The 13,376-nt window shown below is 40.9% G+C and overlaps 1 long non-coding RNA gene across 2 annotated transcripts; it reads left to right on the top strand.

Moving 5' to 3' along the window:
* Positions 1-1,291: 1,291 nt before the first annotated feature.
* On the top strand, positions 1,292-6,107 carry LOC122083939. 2 transcript variants are annotated; one of them, XR_006141762.1, is made up of 3 exons: positions 1,292-1,998; positions 3,745-4,436; positions 4,562-6,107. It is a non-coding gene; the product is annotated as an uncharacterized LOC122083939 (long non-coding RNA). The 2 variants fall into 2 exon arrangements; XR_006141761.1 differs by lacking the exon at positions 4,562-6,107 and having other exon boundaries at positions 3,745-4,511.
* Positions 6,108-13,376: the final 7,269 nt, after the last annotated feature.

Genomic DNA, 13,376 nt, shown 5'->3' with positions numbered 1-13,376 from the left:
TAAACGTTTCTATTTTAAAACGTTTATATTTTTTAAAATCCGTTTTTTACTATCAAAAAAACGGGACGGCGTTTAAAACGGCAAAAAAACTTCAAATAGCCCCGTTCCCGTTTTTTACCGACTTTCTGTGAAAAATTCGGCAAACGGCTTTTAAAACGGCAAAAAAAAGGACGCCGTTTTAAACGCGTTTTAAACGCGAATAAACTAACTAGGGTCTGAACTCTATTATGTTGAGGGATTTTAGTTGGAGAGACGTTGAACAAAGGACATTTGGATGGTGGACCCTGGTTTTGACGCCTATAGCATTCCTCAATTGTATGGCCCTTTCGATGACAATACCTGCAGTATTTTGGTTTTGGTGGAACTAGGAGCAGCAAGAACAACATCAGTGCAATGAGGCTTGAATGTACCAAGTCTGGTTTCTTTAGAAAGAAGTTCGACAATGGCACTTTCAAGAGTAGGCAAGAGCTTGAGGTGTAATAAGGTGGCACGAACAGGTTCAAACTTGTCAGTTAGAGCCATCAAAAATTGCATAAGGCGAACTTGGTCCCGATAAGCATGGAATTTGTCACCATCCTTGGGGTTATCCCATGTAGGCTAAAAAAGGATAAGATGATCCCAGAAAAACTGCATTTGAGCAAGAAAATCATTGATGGACTGGCCAGGTTCTTGCTTCATGCTGTGAAGATCACCCAAAAGCTGACGTTGATGAGCAAGATCAGCAGTGGTGTACCGATTGGCGAGGAGGTCCCATGTTTCTTTTGCCTTCTCATATTGACCAAATTGAAGATGGATGGAAGGAGTCAAAGTGTTGTGGATCCAAGTAAGAATCTGATGATTCTTGCTATCCCAGTCTTCAAGACGCTCAAGAAATTTATCGTTCTCCTCGCCAGTTGCTTTTTTGGGTTCACTGATGTCTTTAGTAACAATACGCCATAGTTTTCGGCCTTTGAGGAAGCTACTCATAGCTTGGGCCCAAAAGCGATAGTTGGACCCATTAAAAATAGTGGAGATAGGATGAGTAGCATCGAGTTGGAGGAAGTCATATTCTTCTTTTCAATTCTTGTATTTCTTCTACTTCTTCTTTTTTTTTTATACAAGAAAAAAAAATTACAAATTATATAAAGTAAAATAAATGAAGTAAAAAAAAAAAAAAAAAAAGGTAAAAGGAAATAGTCAACAACAAATTAAATGATTAAAGAAACAAAAAAAAAATCAATGGATGACAAAACAAAAAATTAATAAGACTAATTCTAATAATAAAATATATGCTAGAAGATGATGGTGGATAGGGAGGTAGGTAGGTGGAATAAAATAGGAGGTAGGAGATGGGTGAAGTAATAAAAGAAGAGAGACTTGTCCGGATGAGATGTTGAAATCGGTGGTTAGGTGGTGGGCCAAGAAAATAGTATAATATGGAAAAGACAAAACTTTTGATAAGACATTATAAACTAAAAGACAAAACTTTTGAGAAAAGATGATGCTTTGTCTGACAAGATGGGTTATGCGAGAGAAAAGTGGTGCTTGGTTTGGCTGGTTACAACTCAATCTTATGGGAATAGTGTTGTGATGCTATGCCTTCAAAGAAATAGTGTTGGACTTTGATTGCAGTGGCATAACTATGTGAAACAGAGGCAATAACGGCTGTAAAAATAGAGGTAGTGGAGTGCGGAAGCGGATGAATCAAGGATGAAGGTTGAGGTTTCAACAAAGCAGGTGATGAAATCAGAGAAATCCTTGCAAGGACAAGGATCTGTGGTGACAACCGTGTAAAACTTAGATCCCTAAAGGGGCAGCGGTGTCGAGGTTGCAGCGTCTGAATAAGCTCAGAGATGGGCAGATGTAAAACTTTGAGTCTCAAGGACTAGAGGGGTCATGGATGCTTGCAACGGTAGGGAGTTGGAGTCCGATTGGTCAAAAAATGACGTTGGTGCAAGAGTGGAGCAGATATTGAAGGCAAGGTGCTAGCAACGGCACCTTTCGAAACAGAGAAACAAGGTGAGCTTAGAACTCTGATACCATGATAGAAGTGATGGAAGATTGTAAATCTCTGTGTTTTTTATTATAGAGAGTAGTACATTTATATATGAAACTATACATGAAAGTCATCGGTATAGTTGGAACTACCATGTGCTAGCATTTATTACCATGTACATAAGTCAATATTGACAACTAATATTAACATATCTTAAACATGTTTAATCCATTAAGCCAAACAACACCAGTCGGAACCTGAAACAATCTCAACATCTGAAATTTTCGGTGGACTCTTAACGATTGAATCCCGTAATTGCAAATCAACACTGTAATGGAGCATTCATCTAGCACCCAAAAATAGGGATGCTAACACACCTCCAAGGGAGCTAGTATCCTTATTAAAATCCTAGTTCCCTAACCCATCCTGAACTTATCTTTGTGGAGTTTCTTGGTTTTCTTCTTGTTCCATGTAAAATGGTGAAATAAATATATAATTAGGAGGTAAAAAAGTTTAGTTTTGTCAATGTTGACTTCTGATATTCAAACGAGACTAATCAAAATTCAACCTTGTTTGTCTCAATTTATTTGTATTGGGGAACAGAAGAGAAAAATTATAGGTGCCAAAAATAAAAATAAAAATAGTCAAATATTCAGATTTGAGCTAATGGTTAAAGAAAGAGTATGAAAGCCGAAGGTGGAGAAGGAGACGTAACTAGATGGGATACAAAACTAAAGCTATGTTTGATAGCCAAGAGAAGAAAAGAAAATGAAAAAGAGAGCCGAATTAATCGGATCGAACCGAATCAAATTAATTCGGTTTGAGTATGTGAGTATGGACCTCGGTTCGGCTTGATTTTGGTTTAAGGTGTAAGAATCGTAGGTTTGAATTGAAACCAAACCAAATTACTCTTAAAACCAAAAAAAAAAAAAAAATCCCTAGTATCGTTAAGAGAGATTTTTTAGGTGGCAAGTGTTTTTTACAATTTATCATCACATATTTACATACTAAGACAATTTTGAAGTTAGCAATGGCCATAAGGCCCATAACTTGAGCCCATTATGGCCTTTGGTCCATCGCAGTCATGGTCCAAAAGTGAAACCGTTTTCATAACCGAATTAAAATCGATGTACAAAATCAAATTAAAACTATATATCATAACCAAATTGGAATCGAAACTAAATCGAGCCGAATTGAATTAGATTGAGTATCTAAATACAGAATCAAATCAGTTCTCTATTTGGTTCTGGTCTACCATATCATCATTTGGAACCGAACAGAAATCGAATCTAATAACCAGAACTGAGCCGATTGACACCCTTATACAAAACCATGGATTCCTTCCAATTTGTTTTTTCCTGAAGCATAGAGTAGCAGATGGACCAAAACTAGAGAGTAGAGAGTAGAGAGTAGAGAGTAGATGGGGTGCTTGTTTTATGGTTGGTGGGTTTAGTGTCTTTTGCTTTTACGATTTCCTCTTCATCTAACAAAACAATGGGAAATGCTATCGTTTGATAATTAAGTCAGAGACAAAGCTCCCTCTCGCTAGAGTCCAGACACCATCTCCTCTTCCAGCGGTGGAAGTGGCGGTTGAGATCAGTATTTACACATGCGCCTCTCCAATATGTTTTCTCCCTCTCAAGTCTCAAGTGTTAAATCATCTCTTCGATATCTCCCCATATTTGGAATAAAATGTTGTTTATGGAATGTTCTCTCAAATTCGACTTATTGCAATCTTACGAAATTGAGAATCTTTCCCACTTTTATAGGGTTCATCGGCCATGCTTAAGATCATAGAACAAGGCCAACCAACGGTGACATGGTTGATCATAATGCCTCTTGTCCACGACAGTGGGAATGACACTCATTCATAATTTTCATTGGACGGGGTTATTCCATCAAACTAAGGCCCCGTTTGTTTTGAGGGGATGTTGGGGTGGGAGAGTTGCTGAGATGGGACCCATGTATTAGTGGGGTGACCAACCGGGGTGGGTAAAGTAGTGGAAAAGTAATGAATAACTCACATTGCCAATTCATCTCACCGTTTGATTACCCGGCTTGGGAACATTCTAGATAAGAGAAGGTGGAGAGAGAGATGGAGGATGTTCATCTTCCCCATCTCCTACACTTGCATGGGACAAAGTAAGACAGGGAGAGAAGGCATGGAAGATCAGTGGCAGCCAACCCTGTCTGAGGAGCTCTATGTTGTTCTTTTCCTCTGAGGAGAAGGTGATTCATGCTTCTGCTTTGTGGTGATTGGCCATGGAATTGAAGATCGATTGTAGGTGACTTAGTACTGTTTTGTCCTTGTAGCTCTCATCGTGTTCAGTTATGTGAGGAAGAGTTCTCACACAGAGGAGCCTGTGAGAGGGAAACAACTCTTGAGCGAGCCCTACAGTATAACATCATTGGAGAAAGCGAGACCCTTCACACCATGCCATGCCCTTGCATTTTGCGGCATGTAATTTATAATTTTTTTTTTTTTTTAATTTCAAGCTTAATAGAAGAAATTAGACTTTTGCAGTGGCGGATTTCAAGAATCAAGTTGCGGCATGTTAGTTTCTCATAGCAATTGGACTTTTGCAGAGGCATGCGTATGGATTTGCGGAAATAGTTGCAAATGGGTGCAGGGGTTTTTGAAGGGTGAGTTGCAGGCGATGATTATTCATGGGGTTTCAGTTGGATGAGTTGCAGGTGGACAAAGGGGTTTTTAGGCGTGGCTCGCTGGTGGCAGTTCGGGGATTACGAAGAAGGTTGCAGCAGATCGGATTAGGCGAGGGTTTCTCCATTTTCATAGATGTAGGGGGTGATGCCTTGCCACCCCGTACCGATTTGGTCGAAGTTCACAGATTCAGTGCGATGGTTGTGTGGGGGTAGGTGCGATTGTGCAGCGGCTGGACACACTGATCGTTGTGGCAGAGCTTGAAGCCATGGCAAGGCGGTGTTGCGCATTGTTCTCACGCCATCTCCAACCAATTCCCCTTGGGATTTTCGGCGAAGTCCCACCAAATCTGTAGGACTTTGAGAAGGGTTGGGGTCGGAGAAATCTCCAGCCACGTCGGCCGACAGGGGAAAGCGCGATTATTTTTGTCGTCTGCCTAAAATCCCGCCCATAGAACTAAACAAGTTCAAATCCCTGATGAATTGAGACTTGGGTTACGAAATTCCTGATCTACCCTTAAACAAAAGGGATTTAACATCTTCAAATCACTTGAAACATAAGAAATGTAAAAGTACTTTACCCATCTATTGAAACCCAAACCCTTCATGAGACTATTGAGTACGGGAGAGTTACCCTAGTGAAGGTATGGAAACAATTTAGATCGTCCCATTGGTAGACATTCAAATAATCATCAATGGAGGGGTGTAAATAGTTGGTTACCTGAGTTTCGCCATCGCTAAACCTCCAAGTGGACTTAGCCCTTCATTCGCAAAGTTCATCTTCCACAATAGCTCGTTGGCTCTCTGTTGAATTCCCGTAGTGATGGAGTGAAGATTCCTTCTTCAAGAGAAGATGAAGTAGAAATCTTCTCTTTGGTTATTGTATTTCACACAGAGAGGAAGAGAGTGAGAGTGATCGTTTTCTTATGGTACGATAGTCCCTCCTCATTTTTTCCCAAATAAATAGATTTTTATCCTTATCTTAAGGAGAGGTAGGCAATTACCATAACTATTCCAACTCTCTAATGATTAGGTTTACGTAACCACTTAAAAAGTGGGTAGGATCAAATCCCTATAATCTTGCACATGGGCAAAATTTAAACTCTCATGTTCAAATCTAATCAACATGGTGGGCCCACCTATTTTGGTGGACAAGTTATCACCAACACCTAGCCCTCTTGCCCCATTATTCTCTGACTTGGTTCTGGCGACCATTGACCAAGGGCGAGCATCAATGGAGATTTGCTCGCTTCATATTCTCTCTTTCTCTTCCCATCGATGGCAGAAAAGGTTATTGTAGCAGTGGGAGGGTGATTGCAGCGCCAAGTTGTTGTACTCCATTTGACTGTTGGGTTTTCAGGTTGGTTTGTTGATAAAAGGTCATTGGTTGGGGGTAATATGTCCTTTGATTGTAGATGATATGGATTGCTCTTAGCTCTGTTTCCATAGGTGTTTGTGGTTTGTATGTTTGTCTCCCACAACTAGTTCTTATAGTAGTATTTGATTTCTGATTTCTTTTTTTGGATGTGAATGCTTGCTAATGTTTACCTAACAATTTTTTTTTTCTTTCACTCTATTCTCATAGAATACATCCTTACCTAGCTATTTGAATCTGCCTCTTAGACTAACAAAAGTTGTTATTTGAGGAGAATTAGCATTTGTATAAGTTTCAACAGTAACGTTCAACTGATTATTGTACCCCTTAAACCTTCCCAAACCCATCAAATAAAGAAGGAATGAGAAAATCATAGGTTTTTTAAGAAGGAAGTTACATGTGTTGCAATATGATCAAAACCCAATTTGCAACGGTTGAAGTTCCTTTACTTTTTGTGGAGGTCCAAACTTCCACTATTGTATGTTTCATGATATGGCTAAAACTTCCAATGGCATATCGTTTTCTAGACACACAGAAGAAAAAAAAAAACAGAAGATGAAGATCCTTGAAAGGAACTAGTCATTGTTAGATGATGTCTTCAACTTCAATGTTCCCAAAAGAATGAGAATTATTTCCAAATTGGAAAGCTAGATTGGATTTAATTGCTCATAAAAGCATGGGAGATTTGAATTTAATTGCAAATAATCAGTTTTAGTTCATTATTAATATCATAATAAACCTGTGTTTTTGCTCCTGGATTTTTATCGAGCAACCATATTAAACACGTACCATATCACGTCATACACATTTTATTGCCTTGGATTTTTAAGAAGTATTATTACTAGATGGTTCGTTTAATTGCCGTACATATCCGTTCTCGTATTATTGTCGTTCCCGAACTTATTAACTATGGTATATATATAGTGAAGCACCAGAAACTAAGTGCATCAAAGGCAAATTGAAACCGAATTAACCTATTTACACTAAATAAATGGTTTTGTTTCGGTTTAAAAAAAATTGACTATTTAATCAAATGGTTTAAATCAAATCCAACTATTTAAACTAATGATAAACAGTTTAATAAAACCCAAAGCTGACCATGTGGGCCCCTAGTGATCCCCTTTGGCTCTTCTCCTTGCCTCATTGGTGGTCCTGTGACCCCCTAGTGGGGACGTTGCACCCCAAAAGGACAGAAAAAGGGTTCATAAAACCCAAAACTAGTTAGTATTTGGATATTGATTTGAATCGGCTTGAATCAATCTGATTGGACATATTTATCTCTATTTTCTTTCAGAATATCATATTTTTTATTTTATTTTTATTTTTTTTCCTTTTTCCTCTTCTCAATATCAATACAAATCGGTCAATCTACCGATCCCATACCAATTACTCAAATCATGGTCATGGCCAGAGGGCAGACTCCAGGAAAAAAAAAAAAGAAAGAAGAAAAAATGCATTCCCATTTCGGATATATCATAAAACAGGAAAAACCCCCCATAGCTTAGGGTTTTTCACTTTCAGTTTACCATTGATGCAGTGAGGAGCGAGACCGACCTACGACATCCCACTCCCTTGTGCTTCAAGCACACAAAAAAAATATAATCATAGTTTTCATTCTGATCCTACCTTAATATCTATTAGTAATACTTTAAATAGTTTAATGGACTTTTCTTATTTTTCTTTTAACAAAACATATGAAAAAATAGAATGGTTCGGACCTAGAGCAAAAACAGATCCACCATCTCCAAATCCCAACTCCCAACTCCCCGCCTCTCCCTCTACACCTCTCGCTTCTCGCCTCTCGCCCTCTTTGCTCATTCTTACAAAAACCCACTTTGCTGCTTTTCCTCACATCGGCTTTTCATTCACAGAAATACCTTCTCCTGTTACCCATCTCAAAGAAGATCGAAAAGTTGTAGACGAAATCAGCGGAGAAAACCCAATTGAGAGAGAGAGATTCTAATCATGCAACATTCATGAAAGAATAAAACATTGTTGTAAGTCTCTCTTACCTGTTTGCTTTGCTTTGTCTTAGTTTGCACTGAATATTATCTCAGTGTTTCATTCTGTTTTTGCTCTGAGGATTAGGTCTGTGGGTATCTGACTGAGTAACTGAACATTATTGCAGCAGTTTGCCTTTATTGTTTTAGATTCAATTGTGTATTGTTCACTTCTATTTCTATGTTTCTCGCTTTATCAAACTATTTCACTTGCTGTGGCATTCGGCATACTAACTGTTCTCTCATGATATTATTATCTGGGTTAGTAATCCAAATTTTCCTTCTTGCAACCAGAGTTTATTTTTGGGCTTTGATCAAAATGACCAGCTGGTTTTAAGGACTTGATTTATGCTTTTGTTTTCTACCTATGAACAAGATATTACTTTATTCTACTTTTAATGGTTTACTGTTGCTGCCAAAAATCCGTATGAGCTGATCCTGCGCAAATACAGAAGGTAGAGGCCTAGATTTTTATCCGGGGTTAGTCCTCCGACGCCCAAGTTAGAGATCGGTCGCACAACTTTTCACAAGGGTAATGGTGTGGGTTTTTCTGCATACCTTTTTTCCTCTGCTTGGGCCCTCTCTTACAGTCCTTAGGGTTTCTCTTTTCCTTAGAGGAGTCCTCCTCGGGTCTGCCTCCTTTCTTCTTCGAGTCCTACTCGGATACGTCTTATCCCCTTCATGGGGAATATTCTCTTCACGTGGTTGACGTGGTCAGACTCCTTGCAGCCTCTAACAGGTGAGCAACACGTGTCTTTTCCTTAGATGCCACGTGTTCTTACCCTACTGGGCAATCAATTTGACCGTATCAGTAGCCCCCTTACTCTCACCAGGAGGCTCTTCCTGTGGGAGTAATCGAGTTTTTTTATATTTTCTCTCATTCATGCGTCCCAGAGGCCTTATTCCTTTGGCTCCGGCTTTAGTTTTGCCTGTGACCGGGACCTTCTGCCAGGTCCTTCGGTCAACCTAACTCGGCCTTTACATGAGCCCCCAACTGAGGTGGTGACCTTCGGTTAGGTCCTCTCGGCCTTAGCCGGAGCTCCCAACCGAGGAAAGGACCTTCGATCAGGTCCGCTCGGCCTTTGTCTGAGCTCCCAACCGTGGTAAGGACCTTCGGTTAGGTCCGTTCGACTTTTACCGGATCCCTCTACCGAGGTTGTGACCTTCAGTCAAGTCAGCTCGGCCTTTGCCTGAGCTCCCAACTGAGGTAAGGACCTTCGGTCATACTCGCTCGGCCTTAGCCGGAGCTCCCAACCGAGGTGGTGACCTTCGGTCAGGTCCGCTCGGCCTCTGCCTGGACTCCCAACCGAGGTAAGGACCTTCGATCAGGTCGGTTCAGCCTTTTCTTGAGCTCCCAACTAAGGTAAGGGCCTTCGGTCAGGTCCGCTCGGCTTTTGTCAGAGCCCCCTGCCGAAGTTGTGACCTTCGGTCAGGTCAGCTCGGCCTTAGCCAGAGCCCCCAACCGAGGTAAGGACCTTTGGTCAGATCTGCTCGGCCTCTGCCTGATCTCCTAACCAAGGTAAGGACCCACGATCAGGTCCGCTTGGCCTTTGCCTGAGCTCCCAACCGAGGTAAGGACCTTCGGTTAGGTCTGCTCGGTTTTTATCGAAGCCCCTTGCCGAGGTTGTGACCTTCGGTCAGGTCAACTCGGCCTTAGCAAGAGCCCCCAACTGAGGTAAGGACCTTCGGTCAGGTCCGCTCGGCCTTTGCCTGAGCTCCCAACTGAGGTGAGGGTCTTCGGATAGGTCCACTCGGCTTTTGCCAAAGCCCCCTGTCGAGGTTGTGACCTTTGATCAGGTCAGATCGGCCTTAGCCAGAGCCCCCAATCAAGGTAAGGACCTTCGGTCAGGTCCGCTCAGCCTCTGCTTGAACTCCCAACTGAGGTAAGGACCTTCGGTCAGGTTCGCTCGGCCTTTTCCTAAGTTTCCAACTGAGGCAAAGACCTTCGGTCAGGTCTGCTCGGCCTCTGTCTAAATTTCCAACTGAGGTAAGGACCCTCGGTCAGGTCCGCTCGACCTATGCCTGAGCTCCCAACTAAGGTAAGGACCTTCGGTTAGGTCCGCTCGGCTTTTGTCGGAGCCCCCTGCCGAGGTTGTGACCTTCGGTCAGGTCTGCTCGGCCTTAGCAAGAGCCCTCAACCAAGGTAAGGACCTTCGGTCAGGTCTGCTCGGCCTTTGCCTGAGCTCCCAACCGAGGTAAGGGCCTTCGGTCAGGTCCACTCGGCTTTTTCCAGAGCCCCCTACCGAGGTTGTGACCTTCGGTCAGGTCAGCTTGGCCTTAGCAAGAGCCCCCAACCAAGGTAAGGACCTTAGGTTAGGTCCGTTCAGCCTTTGCCTGAGCTCCCAACCGAGGTAAAGGCCTTTGGATAGGTCCGGTCTGCTTTTGCCAGAGCCCTCTGTCGAAGTTGTGACCTTCAGTCAGGTCAGCTCGGCCTTAGTCAGAGCCCCCAACTGAGGTAAGGACCTTCGGTCAGGTCCGCTCAGCCTCTGCCTGAACTCCCAACCGAGGTAAGGACCTCTGTTAGTTAAAACGAAAACGGCAAAAAAGTATTGTTCGGTACGAGCATGTTTTAAACAAATCAAAACGTGAACAGGACGATCAAAAATACGGTCAAATACGGTAAAAACGAAAAAAAATAAAAAACAAAAAACGGACGATACATGTTTTAAACGTTTATATTTAAATAATACGGTGTCAAAAAAAGGGCAATATATGACATAAATTGACATAATAATTCTCTAAATACCTTGATAACAATCAAAATAAATATAGATAATATTCATATTTCAATCCAAATTCTAAACCTATTGTATCATGAAATAACATGAAAAATATATCTATCCAAAGATTAATATAAGATCCAAAATACACCATTCAAATATCCAAAATAGATCATTCAAATATCCAAAATCATCATCCAAATTACATAATCCAAAATGTATCATCCAAATTACATCATCCCATTTCATTAAAAAAAAACACAAATGTATCATAATATAGAATTAGGTTGATCATGAATAGGTTCAACATATGTCTCTTCAAGTCTCTCTGTCTCCAACTCAATGTTTACATCAGGCAAGTCACCAAGTTTCTCTAGGTCAATAGGTTTTGTATCCTGAATTGCATGGCTTTCATACTTCTCCTTCATCAAAGAATTCATTCTAATGTATGCCAAATCTTCTAACATTTCTGGATCGCGGTGCTCCACCGGTTTTTTGAGAGACATCTTTGGAGACCACCTTCATTGCCTCGGCCATTCGGTCATATTTCTCCTGGAGGGTTTCGAACTGCTCCCTTGTCACATATTTCGACACTCCAGGAGGGGGTGGAGGATTACTATCTTATCGCATCGAATATCCGACCGAACGTTGGTACCTCGTGGAACCTTTCCGATCATTGTTTCCCCTTTCTCCTCTGATTTTCGTCGAGGGAGGGAGCCCTCCTGAAGGTTCCTCCTCCCTTATGTTTATATTCGATGCTGCTCTAGTGTTCCTACGATTGTAGGTTCTCCCCACTATTATTGTCATTCCCACGAACGATGCCAATCTATTGCTGCCAAAAATCTGTATGAGCTGATCCTACATAAATACAGAAGGTAGAGGCCCGGATGTTTATCCGGGGTTAGTCCTCCGACACCCAAGTTAGAGATCGGTCGCACAACTTTTCACAAGGGTAATGGTGTGGGTTTTTCTGCATACCCTGCTCGGGCCCTCTCTTATAGTCCTTAGGGTTTAGGGTTTCTCTTTTCCTTGAAGGATTCCTCCTCGGGTCTGCCTCCTTTCTTCTTCGAGTCCTACTCGGATACTTCTTATCCCCTTCGTGGGGAATATTCTCTTCACGCGGTTGACGCGGTCAGACTCCTTGCAACCTCTAACAGGTGAGCGACACGTGTCCTTTCCTTCGATGCCACGTGTTCTTACCCTACTAGGCAATCAATTTGGCCGTATCATTTACATTATTCTATTGCTATAATTCTTCAAGGTTCCTACCTGGTCATTGCGTGATTTATCTGTTGGATTACTTAACTAGAGATCCAATGTTTGGTTGCCTATCAAATTAATTTTGGTCCATTCGTCAACAAGCCAATGTGGAGACCCGCCAACTAGTTATGTGCTCTGTTAATTGATGTGAAAAATATTCTCAGGTGGAAGTGCTTTTGGTGTTTGAAAATGATTCTCCTATGATTTGAACTGATATGTATTTTTCAGCAAAATTGCTTCGCAAGAAGCAATTCTATATGAAGCTATTGCAATGGTGGGAGTTATTGTGACATTCTTCGTTTTCTTTTGAAATGCCTATGGTTTGTATATTATGCACATACAATAATTGATTGACGATTGATAATGTTTCACAAGTACTACAAATACTGAAAATAGCATCCAATTTTTTTGGATGGGGGTAAACAAAAAGTTTCCAAATTTGAATCTGAATTTTATTTTACCCTTTTTTTGACCGATTTATTAAATTAAAATGAATCGTTCCGAATAATTTTCCATACGAATAATTCTTGAATCTGAATTAAATAACAATGACCACAACTCGCTCATGCGCTCTGTCTCTCTCCCTCTCTCTCTCTATTGCTTCAATATGAAAGTAATTGAAAAAGAGTGCCATCTGTAACACTGCAAGATGAGTAGTGACATTATTGACATAGGTGCTCTCTGTAACATTGCCAGATGAGTAATGCAACAATTACTTTTAAACAAGCTGTTTGTCTATAGCTTTTGTAACAGTCAGAAACAGAAAGGTGAGATTTCTAGTGTTGCATACCTTCCAAACAGCCAAAGGAGAACTATTTAAAAAGCATGTAGACCATTATTGAGCGCTGAAGGTAATTGCTAAAAGAAGGGGCTCTCCAATCAAGGCAAAAATTAACCAGATGAGAGACTGACAAAGAGTGGCGGCGAGTCACTCAGATTGACCAAAAGAGATGTCGAGAGATGTAGAAAATTCTATAGTTAACACTATTATATTTAAATTCAAGGACGTCCTTTTTCATCTCTATGTTTAGGACGAAGAAGAGAGAGTGGAAGAAAACTCGGAAAGAAAATGCCAAAGTCTTGGGAAATTTAGAGTATTAGATGGCGTTGCTAATTTTAAAATTTAAAGCCTAAATGACATATTTACCTTAATTTTGGGTTACAATTCTATTATAATTATGGGAAAAAGATTGCCATGCTGCTAGAGTGCAATTTCCCTTCACATGTTCTTTTTTCTCTCTCTCTCATGCTCTGAATATATGGTTCCCATATGAATGATGACTTTTTGAAGACAACTATTGACGTGGTGTGCAGATTCCTTCCTACATTTGAAGTGTGGGAAATCCTTTCCTTATAAGCATATAAATATTTAAGAGATCATAAAT

The sequence above is a fragment of the Macadamia integrifolia genome, chromosome 7, assembly GCF_013358625.1.
Source record: "Macadamia integrifolia cultivar HAES 741 chromosome 7, SCU_Mint_v3, whole genome shotgun sequence".
Taxonomy (NCBI): domain Eukaryota; kingdom Viridiplantae; phylum Streptophyta; class Magnoliopsida; order Proteales; family Proteaceae; genus Macadamia; species Macadamia integrifolia.
This window is presented reverse-complemented; position numbering and strand designations above follow the sequence as displayed.